General features: G+C 37.1%; 1 protein-coding gene across 3 annotated transcripts in view; it reads left to right on the forward strand.

Moving 5' to 3' along the window:
• The window catches only part of LOC120634436 (transcription factor EB), a 162,411-nt gene that overhangs the window by 11,838 nt on the left and 125,033 nt on the right, over positions 1-25,540 (forward strand). Inside the window, exon 1 of one of the 3 annotated variants that reach the window (XM_039905002.1) lies at positions 21,548-21,726. The exons of the other annotated variants lie outside the window; for them this stretch is intronic. The gene's annotated coding sequence lies outside the window, so the exon portion shown is untranslated. Of the gene's footprint in view, positions 1-21,547; positions 21,727-25,540 lie in introns of those variants that run through there. 3 annotated transcript variants of the gene reach the window in all.

Consider the following 25,540-nt stretch of genomic DNA (forward strand, 5'->3'; position numbering starts at 1 on the left):
TGCAGTCAGGGGCTAACATGTAATGGAATATAAAATACGATAAATACTTATTATGAAAATAAACTAATTGTAGCGAATGGCCGGAGTATGTAACGTACCTACTTCAAATTTACATGTGAAATATCGTTTCAATTTCCACGAACTGTCAGCGAAGGCCGATCAGATTTCTTATAACAATAAAGATATTAGAACCACGAGTACTTGAGCATACAAGTGATCTTAATTTCTTATTATTAAGCTATGTCATCGAGCGGGTTAGCCCTGATTTCAGTCAACTTTCTCAACTAGTTCTGAGATCAGGTACACTCTTTTTCTGTGCAAAATAAAACAAAATTTGGTTATTTTATAAGTTATGTTTAAGTATTTTTGATTCTGTTTTGTTTTTCTTGATGACAATAAAGCATTTTTTCATTTTTTCGAACAAAAAATATTCATGACCCATAAAGCCAAATTCCGAACGCATACTTACTAAAAGAATTTGCCTGAACTGTGCACTTTATTTGGTGGTATTTTTTTTTTTTATTTGTCTATTACTTTTTGTAAACCAAAATATGGGTAACTATATGTTTTAAATATGTTAATATATTCATACAGAGAATCTCTTTTATTTTAGTTTGTTTTTATTTATTTCAACGCACTTGATTTTTTTATATAGGAATCTTCCGTTTTGCTGGGATGAAATTAAAAGTGTGGTTAGTTCAAGTAAACTTACTAAGTACTTTTGAAACATCAAGTCTGTCTGATATCAGTTCGGAAGGCAGACTACCGTGAAGAAGCTGGCAAGGAACTCGGCAGTTGATCTCAAATTCAAATTAATTTTTTTTTTATTCTTGTAGACCGGTACTTATGAAGCGTTTATCTCCAACATCTTGAAATGCAGTTACAAAGTTCAGTAGGTAGTTATAGCACGCCCTCTTTAGATTATATTTATTCATATTTAACGTCAGTCAGTTAAACGGTTGATGAGTGAAATAAATAACAAATCAACTATCGCGTTTAGGTTTAATATCAGTTGAGATAGTAGAGTTATCAAAATGTGTTTATGTTGGCGCGTGCCAGATTTTTCTGACAGCAAATAATTCTTATTATATACGCCTCACCTAAACCGGTATGTTTACTCTTAAAATTTATATATCAATTTCCAACGTAAAATTTTACGTAATAAGACGAACTAATAACTTAGCTACATGATTATTTTTATTATTACGTAAACATTACTACTAGCTCTAACTGTCGAGGACATCGGAACAACGCTTTGCTGTTTTGTTACGTAGTTTGGCTAAGTTACAATAGATGGCGTTAATTTGTTTTAAGAGTCGAATTGGATGTCTGCCGGAATGTGGTTTCTTTGCCCCTTGCAAATAAAATTAAATGTCACTACTCGCTACAAATAAAAAAAAAAAAGAGATTTAATTTTGTTTTTAAAGCTTCTGATATATTTTCTATCCGTTATTGTTATGCAATGTTTTTTATACAAAGTATAGGTAGGTATATCGATTTAAAAAACATAGTAATCTGGCAGTAATTAGTTTTATTGATTCAGTAAAATATTTTTTATATGGTTCTAATGACAATATGATATTATATTTATTGCCTTTGGTAGGTACAGCAAGGAAAATTTGTCTGAAATGTCACTTATGGTTAATGACACTTAGGAGTCTGTGGTTATGGGTAAAAAGTAGCCTCTGGTGTAAAATATAAAAAAAAATGGTCGTGCGATTTGTGAGGCACTAAAACACATAAGCTATAGTTTGCCATAGCAAGCTTTTTGAAATATTTGCTGAGCCCGCCGGTGGTCCCCGAGATAAACATGAATACGTTATTAAAAAAAAAAGTAATAATACGCGTCTAATAAATAGGTAAGGGCAAATGAAGTGCGGACAAAAGTAGCGGTGATGGCCCGGGTTAGGGTTCGGCTTCATTTTCGTTGGGCCGAGTTCGAATCCCAGCACCAATAACTTTTCTAAGTTATGTGCGTTTTTTAAAATATCACTTGATCCAACGGTGAAAGAAAACATCGTGAGGGAACTTGCATCCTTAGAGTTCCCTATAAAGTGTGAAGTCCACCAATCCGCACTGCTAGCGTAGTAGACTAAGGCTTACACCAGGGGTAGTGGACCGGTAATAAATAAATAAATAAATATACTACGACAATATACACATCGCAATCTAGCCCCAAAGTAAGCGTAGCTTGTGTTATGGGTACTAAGATAACTGATGAATATTTTTATAAATAATATACATAAAATACTTATAATATACAGATAAACACCCAGACACTGAAAAACTTTCATGTTCATCACACAAACACTTTCCAGTCGTGGGAATCGAACCCACGGCCTTTGACTCTGAAAGCAGGGCCGCTGCAAACTGCGCCAATGGGCCGTCGATGGTAATGGGTTTATAAGATGATGATGATGATGATAAAGCATAAATGACGTAATAAATATAGGATGAATAATAATAGCGTTTAATATTAAAAACACCAAATGCACGAACCACAGAATTAAGAATACACAGAACCCTCATTCAGCCATTTTTGCGTGCAGTGCATTCTGTCCAACAACAGTGAAAACGCACGTCTCACTTCACACCTGCGGAATGATGCTAGCATATTGGATAGAAGCAAGCGTTACTTTGCGGAAAACCATGATATATTATGAAAATTAAGCTTAATTTGGTATAATCAGCGAAAAGCAGGAGAATCTGTGTGGTGTAATTTATAATTGCTTCAATGCTTATACTCCACACCAAACAGATCTTTGGCAATGTACCCTCTACGCACGTTTCGCTCCGAAACCGGAGCATCCTCAGAAGATGTTGACTTTACAATGAATAATTAATTGTTAAGATGTTGCTAGCACACAAATTTTTTCATTTTCCCATTTTACGGTAAACATTTGAAACATGAGAGGTAAAATAATTACTGTCAACTACTAAATGGAAGAAAAAGAAACAGTAAGGAGTATACAGTAAACAATGTAGACATGCAAAGGCGGCCTTATTGCTGCAAGCAATCTACAAAGGTTGCCCGTACAGCTAGAAAACGGGATAGTGCCAAGAGTGTTTTCAGATACATAAATACCAAAATGTAAAAATACAAATACATAAATAATTTAAATAAATATACGTTTTATATAAATATGAAATATACATAATATATATAACAAACATAATATATATAAGTAGATTTTAATACATTATTTAAAAGAAAGAAATATAAAGAGTCTACTTCAAATTCCATCACTCAAAGAATGGTGTGAAGTGACTAGCCTGTTCGAGAAACACTACTTAAGTGGAGTGGTTTTTGATGCTTCAATATCAGTCATGTACACGGTTTCCGTGTGTTCGTAGTTCTGTGACACAAACCTTGGCTAAATGATCGTGTTCCATATTGTTTTAATGATATCAGTAGGTAAGTATTTCGGTGAGTATATCTGTGTAGTAAATTTTCCATAACAAAACATACGTAGCACAGTGGTCACAACAGCAGATCTAGAATGCCATATAAACGCGATGTTAAGGACACACATTCAGGTCAAAGAGCCGCCTCACATACTAATAGCGGCGACCGGTTTCGCTTTAATAAAACCAGTAACAACGCAGTGACGAACGTTCTTAATTATATGCACAATTTTTTTTAAAATTTTTATTCTAGCTGTGGCCAACGTTGTTTGTTTGTTTTTATTTTACAAATCCGGTGGAAACCGTTTGCTTTCCTTGGATAACTATTTTTTATGCACATCATTTTTATGTTTAGGGAAGAAAATTGAATTTAACAATGACAAATAAAAATTAAAAACTACCTTAACTAAAAGTAGCCATTGTTTCTTTTCGTCCTTCCATCATCAGCATCATTATCATCATCACGAAAACCCATAACCGGCCCACTACAGACCACGGGTCTCCTCCTACAATGAGAAAGGGTTAAAGCCGTAGTCCACCAAGCTGGCCCAGTGCGGATTGGTGGACTCCACACACCTTGGAGAACTTTATGTAGAACACTCAGTTGCCTGAGTGCAGCAGGTTCCTCACGATGTTTCCCTTCACCGTTGAAGCAAGTGATATTTTAATTACTAAAACGCACATAAATTTTTTTTTTTGTTTATGTTTATAAACGAGCGCTTGACTTAAATCACACCTGATGATGCAGCCTAAGGTGGAGCGCGCTTGCCTAGAAGATGCCTATTCACTCTTGATTCGAAGGTACTCATATTGTAGGCAAGATAGAAAAGTTAGAGGTGAGTGCTGGGATTCGAACTCGGCCCCCCGGAAGTGAAGTCGAGCTCCTACCCAATGCGCTATCACCGCTCCCTTACTGCACCGTCCTTTAAACTATCTCTAAAAATTAAGTCGATTGGTTGCTTATTTAGGGCGTTAAGGACAAACAAACAAACATACTTCCGAATGTATACTATTATACTAGTTATTGTTCGCTTTTTCCTAGCTTATTAGGGTTTTTTACAAATCCCGCTGGAAACCGACCATCCGATAGGGTCTCCACCCCTTCCTCCCCCCTCCAGTTGGCAACTCTGTCAGCAACCGAAGGTGAGGCAAAAGACAGGTCCACGATGGAACCACCCTGCGTGCGGACATGTGTGGACTCTCCCGCTATTGAGTAGGGAGAGCCCTAGGTGCACAGTCCAAACTAGCACGGCCCTCCCTCTGCCGTCCGAGGTGGGACTCCCCCCACGCCTGGCTCTTGGCATTGAAGTCTCCAAGAAGCAGGGTACGCCCTCCGTTGTTGACAGCGTCAAGGAAATCCTCGAATTCCACCAGCGTGCGGTTAGGGGAAAAATACAGGCCGACAGCGGTGTACTGTCGCCAGATCAACCTAACTTAACCTTTTTGTTTACTTTTTTCGCGGGGTTATTCTCGTGGATAGCACGCTACGGGGTGGCACGTTGGTTGTGTAGGACTCGTACGATGTTCTTACCAGTGGCCTAGTGGTTTGGCCACACCCACACCGCTTTCGCACACCCCCAAGGCCCAAACCAAATGAACCATACCTAAAAAATGGATATTGCTAAACATTTTTTTTATTATGATGATGTAGAAGAACTAGAGTTATCGACATAGCTCAGCTAGTCGCAGAGCTGAAGTGGGCATATAGCACGGAGAACGGATGGACCCCATCGAGATGGACAGACCACATCAAATGAGTCGCTGGGAGCCGGTGGAAACAAGCGACCCGGGGCCGTGGATTTTGGAGCTCCCTACAAGAAACCTAAAGTCAAAGTCAAAGTCAAAAATATCTTAATTCAAGTAGGCCCGTAGATGACACTATTGCGTACATTACATGAGAAGTACACGGTAGTGAGATGATGGCGATATTATTTATAAACTTAAAACTAATATACGAGGAACTTCCAAACGCGTCTAAACCCACAACAAACTTAGCCGAGTGATTTTATTATCACCATCTCACATAGTCATTAAAAATTATTAGAAGAGCAACCTGGTTAGAGCAATAATTCACATCTAACCTTTTTTATCGATAACGTAGTCCTTTATTCTGTAATAGGACTTTTCTATAAGATTACGATGTCCTTTACCTATGTCCTGTACTTATGTCCAGCATTGAACGTCATGAAGTGATGCTGATGTAAGATTGTAGAGTGATCTCGCCTTCGCTTTACGTGCTTTATTACGTTTCAAGCTTTTTAAAGCAAGCACATAATTTAGGTCATCAATTGCGTCGCATGGCAGATCAATATCAGCTTCGAGCAATCTGAGGCGGGGTCAATTATACTGCGTCGGTACTTGGAGATCCCCCAGCCAGGGTCAATCTAAGATCATGTTTTTCATAACCCATTTGATTACCAGAGGCATTACTAGGAATCTCTTTTATTTATCATCATCGTCATCAAACCAACCCATTACCGGTCTACTACAGAGCTTGGGTCTCCTCCCAAAATGAGAAGGGGGGTTTAAGGCCGTAGTCCACCACGCTGGCACAGTGCGGATGGTGAACTCCACAGCAGGTTTCCTGAACCGTTGAACCAAGTAATATTTTAATACCTTAAAAAACGCATATAACTTAAAAAAGTTGGAGTACCCACATCAACAAAGAAACATTACCGTTTCTAAAACTGGTGATGATGCAGAGCTCATCTGCCGCCAAGCAGCACTGAAGCGTTTCGGTCTCCAGAGCGGTTTCCGGTTAAGCATTATTCGCTGGACTTTTCCAATAATAGATGCTCATAGCTGTCCAAAACATCACGACCATTGTTTTTAACTTTTAGTCCTCGAGAGTTTTTAAACATTATAATTTAAGTATACGAATAATATAGATTCTTAATTGATTTATTTTTGTTTCAGGTAAGGATTTCCCACATATTAAGAACAATCAGATCTATTTAGAAAACTAGTTATTTCTACACAACACTGTGTTATTTTATGAAGAGCGAAGCGAGGCTGCCTTACAACAGAAGTATGCTCAGCTAAACAGTAAGTAAGGTCAAAGTTTACGAAATTATGTGGCCGTTTTCACTGAATCTTGTGACTTAGCTTAAGTGAAAAGTGTTTGACGGATAGATGGTAAGGACCTCGGCTACCCTTGGGAACCGAGTTCTAGCCCCGGCATGCACCTGTAACTTTTCAGAGCTGTCATATTTGTTTAAGCAATTTAATATAACTTGCATTAACATTATATATAGGAAAAAATCTAAAGCAAACCTGAGTGCCTGAGATTTCTCCGTGATATTCTCAAAGGCGTGTGAAGTCTACCATTTGGCCAGAATGGGAGCATATACCTGTGAATGAATGAATTAATAAATGAATGAATACACTGTACACCACACATATAAAAAATTCACAAAATAAATATACTACTACAATACACACATCGCCATCTAGCCCCAAAGTAAGCGTAGCTTGTGTTATGGGTACTGAAATAGCTGATGAATATTTTTTTATGAATATAATACACATACACACTTATAAAATAAAGATAAACACCCAAACACTGAAAACATTCATGTTCATCACACAACATTTTCCAGTATTTTTTTTAAATAACTTAAAACTTAAAAAAAAGAACATGAATAGATAGCAGGGCTAACCTGCACAGGAAAAAAATAGAATAAAAAAAGCTAGAGAAATCTAAATACGTACGATGGTCAATAACAATTTAGTTATGTAAAAGTTCTCTTAGTGCATTACGAAGACCCCTGTAACATCAGTTAGATCCAGTTAGAAGCGGCGTCAATCAACTGCGGGCATTATAATTGCTGTTTGAGGCCAATGAACACGGCGGGACTCAGGAATGTCGAGGCCTTGAGTTTATGGGCTTGAACTTTTTGCGACTGGGTTAGAACTGAGTTCAAAAGTCATGAGACATAATGTCAAATTAAAAAAAAAAAATTGTCTACAGTGGCGTGCACTGGGTTTCTTACCAGGGTATGCATACAGCAGGAAAATAGCATAAAATGCCAAAAAACCTCCACGCCACTGATTGTCTACCGCCCGTTTTCACTAACGAGGAATAAGGCGATGCCTAAATAAGTAACGCCTAATCAAAGGAGATTCCTAGGCATAAACCAACCGTTCAACAATAGTTATAACCTAAGAGTTGGTGAAACGTTTTTTTTCTATATACATCGCCTAAATCACAGAATTAAGAACATTCAGAAACCGTGTACCCGACTTATATTGAAGCATCAAAAACCACTGCACTTAGGGGGCGTTCATAAATTACGTGACGTGTTTTTTTTACATCCCCCCCCATCCCCCAATCTCACGCGAGATTTTTCAAAATGTGGGTTTCAAAATTGAGCTATTTGGTATAAAGCAAATACGGTGGTTCGACAGTCAGTATTATTTAACGAATTAGTGTTTAATCTTAATCATATTACGATTACGTTTATTTATTCATAAGACACACCAGCAATTAATTGAAAATGTACCCTCAATATGAGGGTCCATTGCCGAGGATCTGTTTGGTGTGGAGTATACGGATTGAAGTAATTATACATTACACCATACAGATTCTCCTACTGTTCGCGGAGTATAGCAAATTAAGCTTAATTTTCATAATATACTAGTTAGCTAACTAGAACACATTAAACAATTAACTTACATCATAAAATTTTTAATTTAAGTCTCATAATATATGAAAGCATTTATTTCTCTCCGTATTCATTCTCTTCTCGAGCGGGTGAAGATCATTATCTACACGCATGTACACCCAACAATAGAATATTATCATAGTAAATAAAAGCTGTATTTGACAGTTCAAAAATAGGATTGCTCCGATCGTCACCAAACTTTACAGGATTACTCGCCAGGTCAATCCGGAGATTCTCTGAAAGTTTCATTGAAATCGGTCCAGCCGTTTCGGAGCCTATACGGAACATACCCACGCACTTTCTCTTTTATATATATAGATATATAGATTATGGATTTCCGCAAAGTAACGCCTGCTTCTATCCAATATATGGGCCGACCATCAGCTAGAAACAGATCAATACTTAGCAGGGCATGCAAGGAACACGTCCTGAACGTGCCGCCCTATGACCATAAACCTGAGGCGTAGGTGCTAAGCCTCTTGCGCCTGTAACTACACCGGCAATCACGCCCTTCAGACCGGAACTCAGCATTGCAACAATTTTGCTTAGCGGCAGAAATAAGCTTTGTAGTACTTCCCCGGACGAGCTCTGCAAAAAGAACAGCGTTTCGACAAAATCCTAGCTGAGGTATTTTAGGCCAATCTGAGGTTTATACAAAAGGAATATTATCCATACAAAAGGAATATTAACCATTTTGTTATGATATTCAAGTATTTCGATACTCAAAAACGACAATCTGGTACTAAGGATACTGGACACAAGCGACCCAAAACAAAACGAGTGTGAAATGCCTACAAAAGATGCCCAGCGGATGCCGAATGGCGTAGTTTGCAGCGACCCTGCTTTCTGAGTTCACGGCCGTGGGTTCGATTCTGTATATATTATTCATAAAAATATTCATCAGTCATCTTAGTGTCCATAACACAAGGTACGCTTACTTTGGGACTAGATGGCGATGTGTAATACACAGAAAAAAAAGTGATTAATTTGAGGACCTATTGGAGGCGAAATTTATAACTAAGCCCAGTGGCGTGCACTGAGTTTCTTACCAGGGTATGCATAAAACAGGATAATTGTATAAAATGGCAAAAATCCGCCTCCTGTACGAGTTAAATATCAATCTTAGGGTAAGCAGTGCTTTTAAGCATGTATGAAGTGCACGCCACTGACTAAGCCTATATTAATTTGCTAACTTTGGTTTAATTTTAAACTTTGTAGGTATCGCCTCTGGCCAAGCACGGCTGACCAGCTGGAACTCGCGTGAGTGACAGTTGTCTGTGACGTCAATTATCGTCATAAATACGCATAGCTAATTTTACCCATTTGAACATAGTACACAGTACGTTCACTTTAATTCACACCTAACTGTATAATAATAATTTATGTTTTTTTCAGGCAATATGTAAAACATATAAAAGTACCTACCTACAGTATTAATATACATAAAATAATGTAATTTAATATTAAAAGTACCTAAATAAATTATAATTAATATTTTAATTCATGTTTATTTCAGGCAATATGTAAAACAAATAACAGTACCTACCTTCAGTATTAATACAAATGAAAAAATTAAATTAAATGTAAATAAAATTAACATAATGATTGTTGATTTTATATTATTATTATTAATTAATCTTTCATAATAAATTTATGAGCACCAATTTAATTTCATTTTAAAAGCCGTAATAAAACTGACACTAAGTGCTGTGCTTGTTCACGTAACGTGCCTACGGAAAGACAGTATTTCAATACGGGATTCCCCGGGCACAGAGCATTATTCAGAGATACAAAATTTTATAAAAGTACTAGCTGTTGTCCGCGTTTATTAAGAAAAAAATTCCATTCCAAATTCTGTTTGTTTTCCTGGAATAAAAAGTATCAACTGTTACGCTCCTTCCTTTCAACTCACTCTGTGCCAAAAATCAATTCAATTACTTGCTTTCTTAGGTTGAGTGGCAATGATATGCAAGCAAACATACAAACACATTTATAACATGAGTAACGATTGGCTCGTTGGTATATTGGTTAGCATTTGTTACAGTAATTTTTTAAAGTGGGTAAATTATCAAACTTTGGATAACTATAAAATCCAACTCGGTTGTGCAGCGTCCGGGAGACTCCGAGACATCATTTCGTCCAAAATCCCTCAGTGCCTGAAGACCAAAGTCTTCGAACAGTGCGTGTTGTTAGTGATGAATGGATCGGAAACGTTGTCGCTTACTATGGGCCTCATAAGAAGGCTCAGAGTCACTTAGCGGGCGATGGAGAGAGTTCTCTACGTGATCAAATCAGGAATGAGGAGATTCGTAGAGGAACCAGAGTTACCGACATAGCTGCTGAGCTGAGTCTGAGAGCTGAGTCACAAAGCCTAAGTGGAGATGGGCGGGGCACATAGCTCGGAGAACCGATGGATGTTGGGCAGTGGCGTGCACTGGGTTTGTCACCAGGGTATGCATACAGCGGGAAAATTGCATAAAATGGCAAAAATCCTCCTCTTATACGAATTGTATATAAATTTTAGGGTAGGCAGTGCTTTTGTGCATGCATGAAGTGCACGCCACTGATGTTGGGGTTCCAAGGTGCTTGAATGGCAACCAGGTAAACGCAGCGTTGGTCGGCCCACAACGAGGTGGCCCGACTACATCAAACGAGTCGTTGGGAGCCGCTGGGAACAAGCGGCCCAGGACCGTGGATTTTGAAACTCCCTACAAAAGACCTATGCCCATCAGTGGACTTCAATCGGTTGACGTGATGATAATACGATAACTCCAACGATGCAAAGAAATTTCCCGGTGTCTTTAGTCGTTATCACATTTTTAACTATAGAAAACGACTCAAGAGGTTCGGGATACAATTACCGCGTCGGGGTTTTAAAGTTTTTTTTTTTTGGGTCAGGTAATTTCCAGTCCTACGCCCATGCGTATGCGAAAACCTGTCTGGGTTTTTGCCTAACATTTAATTATAGTCGCTATATCCCTATCCCTACTGATATTATAAATGTCAATGTAAGTTTGTTTGTTACGCTTTCACGCAAAAACTACTTAACCGATCCTCATGAAAATTTGTACACATATTTTTGGAAGTGTTAGAAGTAATATAGAATACTTTTTATCCCGACATTAATCTCGGGAGAGGGGATGAGTGTTTGACGATTCTACACCATAACTCAGACAAATTATAACCGTTTTAAATAATTATTTTTGTACTATAGAGGTTATAATATGTGTTTAATTTTGCCCAAACTGTGGTTAGAGATAAAGGACAGAACTCCTCAGCGGACAGCAGCAAACCCCTCATTTAAGGCTTAGCGATACTGAATACTTTAATTTTTTTTAGAACTATAACTAAATTAAATGCCACATCAAAATCAAACGCGGACGAAGTCGCGGGCAACAGCTAGTTACTATATAATCTGAAATTAAGATTTCTGTGAGCCCGACATAAGGTGGTGGTTTTTTTTTTAGTAAGTTTCAACTATTTTACTGACTGACAGGGGATTTATAGTTTGCAGCATCGACGCAAGCTTCGGAACACTTCAGTCAGTTGAGAATAGATGTGTGACGTGTTACGTTTGCGTGCGCACTGCGTATGTACTAATAAAATTAGCCATTCGTATTTATGACGTCAATTGACGTCATACGACTGTCACCAGCAAGATTTCGATGTTCATCCAGTTTTCATCCAATTTAGTAGCAAATATAACGTTCAGTAGGTATCATCATCATATCAACCCGTTACCGGCCAACTCCAGGGCACGGGTCTGCTCCCACAATGGGATGGCTTTAGGCCTTAGTCCACCACGCTGGCCCAGGGCGGATTGGTGGACTCCACAAGCCTTTTAACATTAAGGAGAACTCTCAGACATGCAGATTACCCCACAACATTTTCACCGTTGACGCCATTGATATTTTAATTGCTTAAAATGCACATAACTTAGAAAAGTTAGATGCGTGCTGGGATTCGAACTCGGACCCCCTAGGACTAGGCTATCACCGCTTTAATAGGTATGCCACATAGCATTTCTTAAGGTAATGCATATTTCATGCATGGTGGAAATATAAAAAAAAAAAAAAAAAAAATTTACATACATATGTTTACATAATATGTACTTATTACCTGCGTTCTTATTGTATTGTACGGCTTTTTACAAAACCCGTGGGAGCCGTTAGTTTTCCTGAGGTGAGAAGCTATATCAGACTAAGCTACCCTCCTTCTTTTCAACTAACTCTATGCTAAAAATCTTTTTGATTGAAAAGAAGAAAATTACTTTCGCATTTATATATAAGTATGTTTAATCAAAATTTCAAACAAAAAGCGTTAAACATTTTTTTTTTATTGACAAATTTTTTGATAAACGACTAAGACACCGGGAGGTATCTTTGCATCGTTCGTGTCCAAGTGTATCGATAATGCAGTCGTATTTATATCAAAATACCCCCTAACTCAATGTCATGAACATTGGTTGTTAATCAAATATAATTTATATTGTTTCTTAAATACTATTTAATAAATAAATAATTATTATTAACGTATTTGTAAAAATCCTAATTAATTTAATAAAATATCTGGCCAATTTGATTTTATACTTATCAAAAGTTTAACTATTTACCCACTTTTTAAAATTACTGTAACATTTCACTGAATCGTGCAAAATGGAAAGCCATTTAATCAGATATACAGCCACGAATAACTCATATTTTTCCCCTGGGGAGAACCACATATATAGATTAAATTAATAATCGTGTGAGTTATTCCAACCTCGTCACCTTAACTGTAATCATTCACGGAATCGTTAGTTATTAACATAAGCTTGCGAGTCCTAACTCCAAACCGAAAGCTAATAAACAAAATACTGCATGAGTGAGTCATTTACTTTATAACAAGACTAACTGTTGGCCGCGACTTCGTCAGCGTTTGTTTTTGTTATTAAATTTGGATCCCGTAGGAACAGTTTATTTGGGAGATGTATAGCATTCAATTAACGTGTAAAAAGAATTGTTTTGCTTAGGGTGTAATTTTTTTCAAATTCTCATTCAAATTCAATAATATTTTATTCATGTAGAGCTTATCACAGACTCTTATGTAGCGTTTACACATTTAACATGTTGACACTAATGTCAGGTGATGGTGATAACTGCATTCGTTAACTTAAAACTAAAGCTACCGAACGCGCCCTGGTTTAAGAAAAGCCCACAACTAACTTAGCCAGGTTAAAAGCCACTTTGCTCTAACTTCTAAATTAAATGTCTGTTTGGAAAGAATTAAAGAGTATTTTACTGCTATATAATACCTTTAGTGCTTCTTAAACTATTTATTTGTTTATGACTTAAAACTGCGATACTAATGTAACCCACTTTTGTTTCTATTTAATAAAATTTTAGAACTCAAAATGTGCTATTGCGACGAAAGTAAAATATATTCCCTCGCAGACTTTATTGTAGGTAATAACGAGTTCTTTAATCGTTTAATACAGAATATTTTTGTGTCATTAATAGTTTTCTCAGCGCACACCAAGTTATGTATTTCATAGACCAATTTTTTGCAACATAGAGTTTCATTATAGAATTTTTTATTAAGGAACTCCAATTAAAAAAATAATTATAGCGTATGTTACTTAGCGATAGTTTAGATTTCTTTTGGCGCAGAAGTGTTTTAAATCAGTCCAGTACTTTCGAAGCATGTTGGGTACAGACAAACAAATAAAAATCTTTCCTCTTTAACATATTAGTGTAGCTCTGTGTGTATTTGCTCGCTCGCAATCGAGGAGTCGTTGTCGAGTTACACTCTGTATCGTCAAATTAAAATTGGTCTGATATTTGTTTTATAAACGCTCTGTCAAAAGCTTGAGCTAAAGAATTGTAGTGCAAATTTGAGCTTTAACGTCCTGAAAATAAAATTCATTTTACTCCGATGTTCAAGTGTTTTTATACTCGAAACCGACGCTTCGGTTTCGAGTGGTCAAATCTTGTACTAAGGTTACTGATAGTAATTAAAATTTGCATATTTATTATACGACGAAAACATAAACTGAGCAAAGTGCGGGATTTACATAAATTTTTTATTGGTTTTGTTTACTTTAGTGGTACACACTACAAATATAAAGGCTATGTCATATTATATGTTTACCGAATCTTGAGCTGGTTTAGCTAGTAGTACACATATGAATGCTGTATTATATGTTTTCCAACGCAAATCTTTTTTGTATATTTACTTTTTTTAAATCATAATTGACGGGCTAAGCAGATAACTGGTTGAATTGGAAAACCATCGCGTAGAGATTTTTTATTCCTACGAGTTAGCCCTTGACTACAATACCACCTGGTAAGTGATGATATAGTCTATAATGGTAGTGGGCTTACCTATTGGGGGTACGGCAGTTATATTAACCTATATTCTTTTCCGTATCATTAAGCACACCATAAACCCAAACCCAACGATTTCGAAAACTATCGTGTTAGTTGAAAATCGACCGGCGATTCGCTCTGGTATACTCCGGCGCCATTTTGAAACAACCGCGGTCTTCCGCGCATATGTCAGTGACGCCATGTTGGATTTTTCCAGCAAAGGTTTTGCGTCGCAGGCAGTTGATAAAATAAATGTCAGATAACGGACGGATGCAATAAAGTTTTTGAAACAAACAAACATCTCACCAGAAACGCTAGTCGGTTGTAATATAAGAGGTGTACTCTTAGATTAGGTACTGTTTGCACAACCCTAAACCGTCTGGCCGTCTGGCAGGCCGATACCAATTACTAGTTGTCTATTTTAGAATACGCCCGCCTCGGCCCGATCCGCGGAACGATTACAACGCGCCAAAAATTCGCGAAACCAACATGGCGGACAAAAATACGCGCGAAAATATAATCGTTAACCATGTTACTTTACGGATACCATACGCTCGAGTTCAAAAACATACTTTATGAAAAAGTGACACCTTTAGGGACACAGTTTTCCTAAACCAAAGAAAATACCAATAAAGTAAAGTATAAAAGTGCTAAAGTTATTAAAAGTGACATCCCTAATTACTTAGCCCTAATCCAAACCTATACATAAGACTATTCATTACCGATAAAATATAGACTAAAAGTGTAGAAGTGTACGTTAGTTAAAAAAAGTGTTTACAGCCTTGAGTGTGAGTTCCGAAGTTGACTAAAAATAATAAAAATTCTCTTTATTGACAAAAATGTTACGGTCTTATTTTGTTTATTCGTTGGTCTCCCCAGTTAGTGGCCTTTATTGCAGAGACCATTGGCTGCCTGAGAAAAACAGTATTTGAACGACTAGGCTGTAAAGGTAAAGAAAGTAGAATAAGTGTTAGAAACCAAAAATTAATCAACAGTCAAAATTGACTTAAGTAGAGTGACATAAGTTGTTATATTCCGCGCCATTGGAGAATTAATTTCGCGCTATCTTTTTCGCACTGTACACGGTGCAAATATTGTAAGAATGGGATAGCAATCCCACTAATATTATAAATGTGAAAGTGGCTGTTTGTTATTAAATCACGCAAAAACGGCTGAACGGATTTGGATGACATTTGGCAGCCTTTGACATGGAAAATAACATAGGCTATCTTTACCACGCGAACGAAATCGCGGGTATCAACTAGTAAAATAATTACACTAGTTGCGCTTCAATTATGGTAAATACTTAGTACCTAGGTGATGAATTGATGCTCGACACAATAAATGTATGTTTTTATTTTCTATATGTTAATGACGGGGAGAGCTCCTCAACCATTACTACTACTATATTTTACGAGTACTTGGCAACGACTTAAAAATGTTGCAAAAAACATAGGTATTGTAGGTATTTCTTGCTTTTTAGTCTATATCTTTTGTCAAAGTGTAATCAGTGGGCGAAATGTGCAGGATATGAGTGTTTGCATATTTTACTGATTTTTTCAAAGTAAATACCGGTAATTTGCGCGTTTGGCGGATATGGTAGAAATTTTGCAGCGGGTATTCCACCGAAAACAGGATTATTTTTTAAGTTAAAAAAGAAGTTTAGGTAGGTACCTGTGCTGACTAGAGCAGCGGGTTAATTATCTATATAGTTATAGGGCACGAGTCTCTTCTTAGAATGAGCAGGGTTTAGGTCGTGGTCCACCACGCTAGCCAAGTGCGGATTGGTGGATAGCACACATCTCTGAGAACACATGGACATGCAGGTTTATTCAAGATGTTTTCCTTCACCGTTAAAGCAAGTGATAATTCTTATAACGCACACAACTTAGTCGGCTTCCCGAAAGTAAAGCCGAAGTCCCACCGCCTAGGCTATCACCGCGGATAAATAAGGTTGGCACATCGCTCCCAAGTGTCCAAATTCCTAAAAGCATGAATAATGGGCAAGTGTTACCCACTCACGGGTCCTGCATAATAAAATGTTGATGCAATTTTTGCATGCGCAAGCAAGCAGGTAATAAAATGTAATTTTAAATTTACGACTCAACGCTTTGGAGGAAAGGTCAGTAACTTTTTGTTTACATGCGATGCTTGTTAAGTAGAGCTTATTTTAAGAAGTTCATTTAGTTAATCGTACTAGTGGTCGCCCAGTGGCCGAAATTCAACCATTATCTTAATATATATAAATCTCCTGTCACGATGTTTGTCCGCGATGGACGCCTAAACTACTTAACCGATTTTAAATTAAATTGGCACACCGTGAGCAGTCTGGTCCAACTTAAGAGATAGGATAGCTTAGATCTTTAATTAAAGTTGCAATTTAATTTTGTCTGTAATTAATTGACAGTCACATGTTATATATATATATATATATATATATATATATATATATATATACTACTATACTCATTTAAGGCTTAGCGATAATGAATACTTTAAAAACAACATCAAACGCAGACGATGTCGCGGGCCACAGCTAGTTAAATTATAAGTTTAAAAATAAACAAGGTTCTATTGTCAAAGCTACCGATTGGTGCAGTGGGCAGCGACCCTGATTTCTGAGTTAAGGCTGTGGGTTCGAATCCCACAACTGGAAAATGTTTGTGTGATGAGCAAAAATGTTTTTCAGAGTCTGGGTGTTTGTCTGTATGTTATAAGTATTTATGTATAATATTCATCAGACATCTTAGTACCCATAACACAAGCTACGCTTACTTTGGGGCTAGATTGCGATGTGTGTATTGTCGTAGTATATTTATATATTATTCATTTAAAGACTATACCTCTATAAAATTATACCAAGGCACTGATAACGTTATTTTGAATAATATTTAATATAAGTAAGTTTATATGCATAGGTATATGTGTCAAAAACATGGTAGTTTGTAATGTTTACGTAGCATTTGTAACCTAAGCCTATTAATGTCACACCAAAGGATATCAGTAGACTTAGAAAGAAGAAAAAGGAAGTCCCTAGTTCAGTGCAGTTCTAAATATGCATCACGTAGGTGGATTTTGCCATTAGCGACTCTCAGCTCGCTTCCTTTGTAAGTTCGTTGACATCCGCGTCTGTCGCTTCTCGATCCCACTTATCTAATTCGATAACATTGCTTAAGTCACTAGTTTCCTTTTAGGCCGAGGCGATCGTATTTCGCGAACTCTACTCTCGAAAACTATAAATGGCGCATCGCATTCAAAACATTGTAAAATAATCATTAAAAGCGAAATGGTAAACTGCTCTCTACTGCCTTGTTAGCTGTTAACTAGTTAGTTGTTGTGTGTGTGTGTGTGTGCGCGTGTGTGTCTGTGGGTGCGCGTGAGTGCGTGTGCGTGTAGGTCTGTCTGTGGCCCGCGAACGGATGAACCAATTTTGATTTTGTTTTATTTTGTCCTTAGGTATGTTTGACAAAAAGTTAGCAAGTGGGTTGTAATAATCATAATTAGGAGAGGCCAAGTGGGAAAGAAAATTAGAAAAAGGCTACACTCAAAGGTGTAAATTTTGGGTTGAAAGTTTGAATGAAGGTCCTATGTTTAGGAAGTTAAACTTTCCATTTATTCACATTTGAAGCATGGTGATAGGAGTTTTTGCCAGTATTAACAGATGTTATGAAAAAACGCCTGTAACTTGCTTCCTGAAAACAGTTACAGACGCAGTGGAAAACGTTTTGATAACAGGACAACAAATATTCTTACCAGACGAGATCGATAATCTAGCCAATTTAAAAACGCCTTTTCCGTAATATTCTTTAATTTTATTTTATTTCCTCTATTTTCTTGTATGGCATACAAAAAGAGAGTCATTATCATCATATCAATCCATTACCCGCCCACTGTTGGGCACGGGTCTGCTCCCATTGAGAGAAGGGTTAAGGCCGTAGTCCACCACGCTGGTCTAGTGTTGAGAACATTACGGAGAACTCCAAGGTGTGCAGGTTTCCTACACTGTTGATGCAAGCGAATAGCTTATAACTAAGAAAAATTAGGGGTTGTGTTTAATTTTTTTTCCATTCAAATTCAAATTGAATGTTTTATTCGCGTAGACCTTATTACAGGCACTTACGAAGCGTTCATACATTTAACATGTTAACACTAATGTTAGTGATGGTGTTAACTGCACTCGTTAACTTAAAACTATGGCTAGGAGGGTTCCAAATGCATTAGTTTGTCTAATCTCTAACTCTTAATCTCTCAGTGGCGTGCCTATCCTTACGTTTTTTATAACACGTACTGGAAATTTTCTTCATTTTATATAATCTGCATACCCTGTGCATACCCTCCATGCACGCCACAGTTTCGTCTTTAGTATACATTTATAGAGTATTTTCAATTTCACTCACTCGTTCTCCAACACGAGAGGTGTATCCAGGTATACCATGCATTTATAGGAGGATGATGTCTTAAGGTTTAAAATCCCATAACAGATGTTCCGCGTGTCTTCCGTCCATCAGTCAGACAGCTGGCTGTCGCAGACGCATCTCACCGATATTTACGATGCAGTCTGCTTTTGGTACCTACACTGCGATACAGTTTTGTAATACGTTGAGAAATTTTAGTCGAGGGTTTTTTGGCACCGGCCGTTTTGTATAGTGAATATATAAAAGAGAAAGTGTGTGGGTATGTTCCGCATAGGCTCCGAAACGGCTGGACCGATTTCAATGAAACTTTCAGGGAATCTCCGGATTGACCTGGCGAGTAATCCCGTAAGTAAGTTTGGTGACGATCGGAGCACTCCTATTTTTGAACTGTCAAATACAGCTTTTATTTACTATGATGATATTCTATTGTTAGGTGTACATGGGTGTAGATAATGATCTTCACCCGCTCGAGAAGAGAATAGAAGAGAATGAATACGGAGAGAAATAGATGATTCAATATATTATGAGACTTAAATTACTAGCCCAGCGAAGCGGGCTGGGTACGCTAGTAGTGAATAATGCTTGTTGCATTTTTGAATTTTTTTAAGTTGTACTTCTTTTTGCACCTTATTAAAATCAGGTTTTGACTAGCGGGAGACTTAAGCTGTGTCTGGTTACCATTTTGCCCAACCTACCGATTAAGACTTTCCGCAGAGCGATTTATCGTTCCGGTACGTTTCCGCTTAGAAACCGATTAGGGGTATATAACTGCCGTATACCTAACAGGTTAACCCGATGATATCTTAGACTGGGTCATCAATTATCACCAGTAGAATTTGCAAGGAAACTTTATCAAACCTTAAAGTAGGAACAATCCGTCTTTACAGGTTTAGAACCTAATTATTTGTAGAATGTCGCCAACCGTAATGACTTACTTGTTCTTTGCTAAAAAACTTCATCATCATATCAACCCATTACCGGCCCACTACAGGGTACGGGTCTCCTCCCACAATGAGAAGGGGTTAAGGCCGTAGTCCACCACGCTGGCCCAGTGCGGAATCCAATAAAAAAACTTGCTAAAGTAAAATTCCTAATCAATTACTGGGTGTGTAAAACTTGTTTTACATTGTGAATTAAATCATCGTTAATAAGCCGTTCATAAAATAAGATAGATTAAGCGACAATCCCGGAACCCGAAGTTAGTAAATTGGCGCTGTCCATCCCTGTACCCGGTAAGGGTGATAGCGCACTCGACTACACTTTCGGGGGGTGAGTTCAAATCCCAGCACGCACCTCTAACTTTTCTAAGTTACGTTTTTAATTAATTATAATAAAACTTTCTTCAACGGCGAAGGAAAACATCGTGAGGAAACCTGCATGTCTGAAGGTCCGATATATGAAATATATATAGGTACATATTCAAAGGTGTGTTGAGTCCACCAATCAGCACATGGCCAGCGTGGTGGACTACGGCCTCAACCCCTTCTCATTATGGGAATCCGTGCTCTGTTGTGGGTAATGGGTTGATGTGGCCTACAGTTTGTGAGCAATAAACTATTTCATCTTCTACTTTTTCTTTGAGAAGAAATTTAGCACAGAGATAGCATTTCAGAGACGTACATAATTTTACTTACTTTTTTTCGCGGGATAAATAATAGTTGCCGCGAGTTTTTCTAAAGACATTAAAAAAAAACGTTGCCCAAAGTAGCGTTTTTATTAAAAAAAAACTTGAGAAGGTCTTTTCTCAAAAACCTACACTCGGGCTCAGGTAAAAATAGCGTGTTGTGACGCAAGACATACTTATTTTCCTTCCCCCATCATTGGCCGGGTTATATTATGTAGTTTATGTATGAACCGCGTAATGGCGACACAAGATCCACGTTAATGTACCTTGACTAGCTAAGGTCGAATTCATTGTCCTGTTACATAAATAAACTAAATAAGAATTATAACCCTAGAATTCAAAATTCAAAATTCTAAATTCTTAATTGCGAACTTGGGTGGTTTGTGTGCAGATGAATAAAGGAGATAACACTGATAAACGCAGTGAAATTCCGCCATACAGCAGGCAATATTGTACAAATAAAAAATCATTATTTTAATTCAAAGTATAAAAAACCAAAATATCATTTATAGTAACTGTTATTATTAAAATTATAGTACTAATAATAATTCATATGATGCTTTATTTCTAATAGAACTTATGTATGAGATAATTATTTACAAAAGTTCCCTAATAATATCATTTATTTGTATTCTACAAATAGTATTTCAATTATTTAAATGTATTTAATTAAGTTTCCCAATCGTAAATGAAAGTTTGGGTTATATTTTAACATCACGTTATCATCCTACGGAGCCGAGTTACCGACGGAATAGGCGGATGGTGCGACGCGGTGGGTCGGAGTACATGGTGTGTATGAAAATTTGTTTAACTCATCGGAAGTTATACGCATACCGCCATTTATAACAATATAGTTCAAACATCTATCTGTTAGGTAAAAAGACTGTTTGTTAAACTACAGAACCCTGTAACATGAAATACACTGAGTATTTATAGCCTACGTAGAAACATAACCCAACCAAAGGACGAAGGAAGGAAAACTTAATCACGCTTGCATCACAATGATCACACCTTGCCCGACAATTTCCATCGAATTATCTCCAACACTCAGGAGTATGCGCAGGCGCCGGTTGTTAGTATGAAGGCTGTCAGTGTCACTTTGACCGGCGTCGCGAGCGGACGTATCGACCCCGCTGATTAAAACACGTGTTTTTTGTGAGTAAATAAGCGTGGACAATAATTGTGTCAATTGGACCGGACTCTGTTAGTGAGTGTATACACATTGGATTGCTCTCAGACACGGTCGGGCCTACAACCTGATTCAGCACACGGTATTTGGCACGCTCTGCCGCTGTTTATTTTGACTGGCCGCAGTCCCTAAACAAAAACTTTTCTGTTTTTTATCGATAACATCAACAATATTGGCTGGATTTTAATAACCATGATCGTGTATTCGAAGGATGACAGGATTTTAGTAGCACCGCGTACATTTTAGTAAGTTTTATTTTTGCCCTACCCCTAACAGGTTAGCCCGTTACCATCGTAGACTGCATCAAGATAACCATCAGGTAATTGCAGTCAAGGGCTAACTTGTAGTGGAATAAAAAAAAAACCATGATCGTGTATGATTTTGTAGGTAACCATCCTAGTCAAAGTAATGGTATTTTCCTTAGTTTAACAGGTGTTTCTATTAAAAACATGAAAGAAAATTTTCATGATATTCTACAATAAACAAATAATTAAACCTATCAAAAAATATTAAACAAATAGATTTCGGTTTTGTATTCATAACAACAACAATACTGGCAGGATTTTAGTAATAATTTACATATTGGGTACAAAAAACCTTACCTGTTAGAACGAAGATTTTCTAGCAAAACTTCCTATTTTTCCATAGCTTGGACAGGTGGCAGGTTTTTCTCGTAAAAACATGAAATACATTTTTCCCATTACCGGCCCACTACAGGAAACGGGTCTCTTCCCACAATGAGATGGGGTTAAGGCCGTAGTCCACCACGCTGGACCAGTGCGGATTGGTGGACTATTATATAAAAATAATTAAACCCATCGAAATCCTAAACAAAAACTTTTTTGTTTTGTATCGATAATCAACAATGTTGACGGGACTTTTGTAATCATGATGCATCGAGTAGGTATTCGAAGGATGCTTTGTAGCAAACTGCTATAGTTTAAGTTATGGTTTTTTGCTTTAGCAAGTTTCATGTTTTACTCGAATAAACGCGTTAACGACATGCCTTTCATCGTATTTTACAATAAACAAATAATTAAACCTATCGAAAATCCTAATCCGAACTAATATTATAAATGCGAAAGATTGTTAGTTTGTTGATTTGTCCAACCTTCACGCCCTAACTAAGCAACAAATATACTTTATTTTTAGCATAGAGTTAGATGAAAGGACGGGGAGTAAAATATGCTACCTTTTATCCCGGGAAAACAAACGGTTTCCACGGGATTCGTTAAAAACCGTAGAATACGCGGTCCCGGAACCCGGGCCACATTTAGCAATAAATAATTGCTAAGTAATATGAATTAATGAATATACTTTTATTGCACACCACAAAAAGTACATAAAAAAAGAAAAGTTAACAAAACAACGTATACAATTTGGCGGCCTTATCGCTTCATAGCGATTTCTTCCAGGCAACCATTGGCGAAGAAAACAAAAACAGAAAATAGGTGGGTAGTGCATATATACCGATGACGGCCGACTGGCGCAGTAGGAGCGACCCTGCTTTCTGAGTCCAAGGCCGTGGGTTCGATTCCCACAGTGGGAAAATGTTTGTGTCATGAACATGAATGTTTTTCAGTGTCTGAGTGTTTATCTGTATATTATAAGTATTTGTGTATATTATTTAAAAAAATATTAAGTAAGACCACAAGCTACGCCTATTTGGGGCTAGATGGCGATGTGTGTGTTGTAGTGCTATATTTGTTTATTTATTTATTTATACATATATATAATATTATATAAGACACAACTTGTAACTAAATACAAATAAATAAATATGTAACTACCAATATAAATATAATATTTACTTGCAAATAAAATATGAAACAAAATAAATAATTAATATAATATACCTACGGGCAGCGTGAAATATCCCTTTGACATTTTTATTATAAAAGTATGCTAACAATTTTTGAGCAATATTCCGCCAAAACCTACTTGATTACCAACTTCGTGAAAACCTGTCGAGTTTAAATTAAGTAATTGTTTTATTTTAGTAATTAAATGATCGTCTATTTTTCCTTAACTGGACAAAAAGATTGTTAAAGTTTTTTTCTCGTAAGCAACGTTTTTAACAGCGCTACGTTCTTCCTGCAAATAAAAAATGACCTTTTTCCGAAATGTGTATTCAAAAAATAAACAAAAATGAAATGGTTTATACTCGTATTGTATTACTGTTAGCAATTTACTTTGTTTTACCTGTCGCGGTGTCTTTCTGTATGTAATTAGATCTTGCAAGTTAAATCCACTTTATGATCGACCTTAAATTATGCATGCGTGGGTGCTTTTTTTTTTTTATTCCACTACAAGTTAGCCCTTGCCTGCAATCACACCTGGTGGTATGTTATGGTGCAGTCTAAGATGGTAGCGAGCTAACCTGTTAGGGAGTATGGTAGTCATACCCCTAATTTGTTTCTACGCGACATCGCACCGGAACACTTTATCGCTTAGCGGGGGACATCTTTGTTTGTAAGGTGGCACGGCAAAAGCCTCCCACCAGACCAGACCAGAGAGAAAATTTTAAGTTTCTAAATTGCTTCTACTGGAAATCGAACCCGGAACCTCCTCATTCATAGCGCTCTCCGTTGTGCCAGGGAGGTCGTCAAAAGGGCGTAATCACCTAATACTTCTTAGGTATTTTCTTGGTTAATCCTCTGTATATGAGTCAAGTCTGACATAAATTGGTTAAGGGTGCTAATATCAAGCCAGATGATAATCTATATATATAAAAGAGAAAATGTGTGGGGATGTTCCGTATAGGCTCCGAAACGGCTGGACCGATTTCAATGAAACTTTCAGGGAATCTCCGGATTGACCTGGCGAGTAATCCTGTAAAGTTTGGTGACGATCCGAGCACTCCTATTTTTGAACTGTCAAATACAGCTTTTATTTACTATGATGATATTCTATTGTTGGGTGTACACGGGTGTAGATAATGATCTTCATTCGAGAAGAGAATAGAAGAGAATGAATACGGATAGAAATAAATGATTTAATATATAATGAGACTTAAATAAAAATTTAATGATGTAAGTTTATTGTTTAAATAAAATAAAACAAAATCTAGCCCGGCGAAGCGGGCTGGGTACGCCAGTTATAAATAATAAAAAATAAATATACTACGACAAGATACACATCGTCATCTAGCCCCAAAGTAAGCGTAGCTTGTGTTCTGGGTACTAAGATGACTGATGAATAATATACATATAAACACCCAGACACTGAACATCAATCACCGGAGCATCCTCAGAAGACGCTCCGGTTTCGGAGCGAAACGTGCAAAAATATGGATATTGGATTGGAGAGATTATAAATAAGACCATACAGATTCTCCAGCTTTTCGCGGAGTATTGCAAATGAAGTTTAATTTTCATAATATTTCATGGATTTCCGCAAAGTAACGCCTGTTTCCATACAATACTAAAAATCATTCATGTTCATCACACCAACATTTTTCAGATGTGGGAATCGAATTCTATAATTGTCAGAAAGCGGAGAGGAAAAGAGAAAAAAACGGATTTATTTTTTATTGGAAGGTTGAGCTGTCCTTTTTATTGTTACTGGGAAAATCCCATATACCTACCGATAGCAACAGCTGTGCCCTTTTACTGAATTAACAATCTTTAGATTGTTGTATACCTATTGTAAGAGATCAGAGCGGAGCGGCCTGCTCCAAGCAGCCTTGTCGTTAAGGAATTCATCAATCGTGTAGTAACCACGATTTATTCAATGGGTTTAATACATTGTTAAAGGTTGTTCTAATATTGCATTCGGAATCATGTTTGAAAAGCATGTTAAATTTGTATAAATTTATGTATTATGTTTTTCTTTTACGAAAAATAAAGCATTTTTTCATTTTCATATCCCCATCCCTATGATGGATGTAATTTTCT

The sequence above is a fragment of the Pararge aegeria genome, chromosome 24 (genome assembly GCF_905163445.1).
Source record: "Pararge aegeria chromosome 24, ilParAegt1.1, whole genome shotgun sequence".
Lineage (NCBI taxonomy): Eukaryota > Metazoa > Arthropoda > Insecta > Lepidoptera > Nymphalidae > Pararge > Pararge aegeria.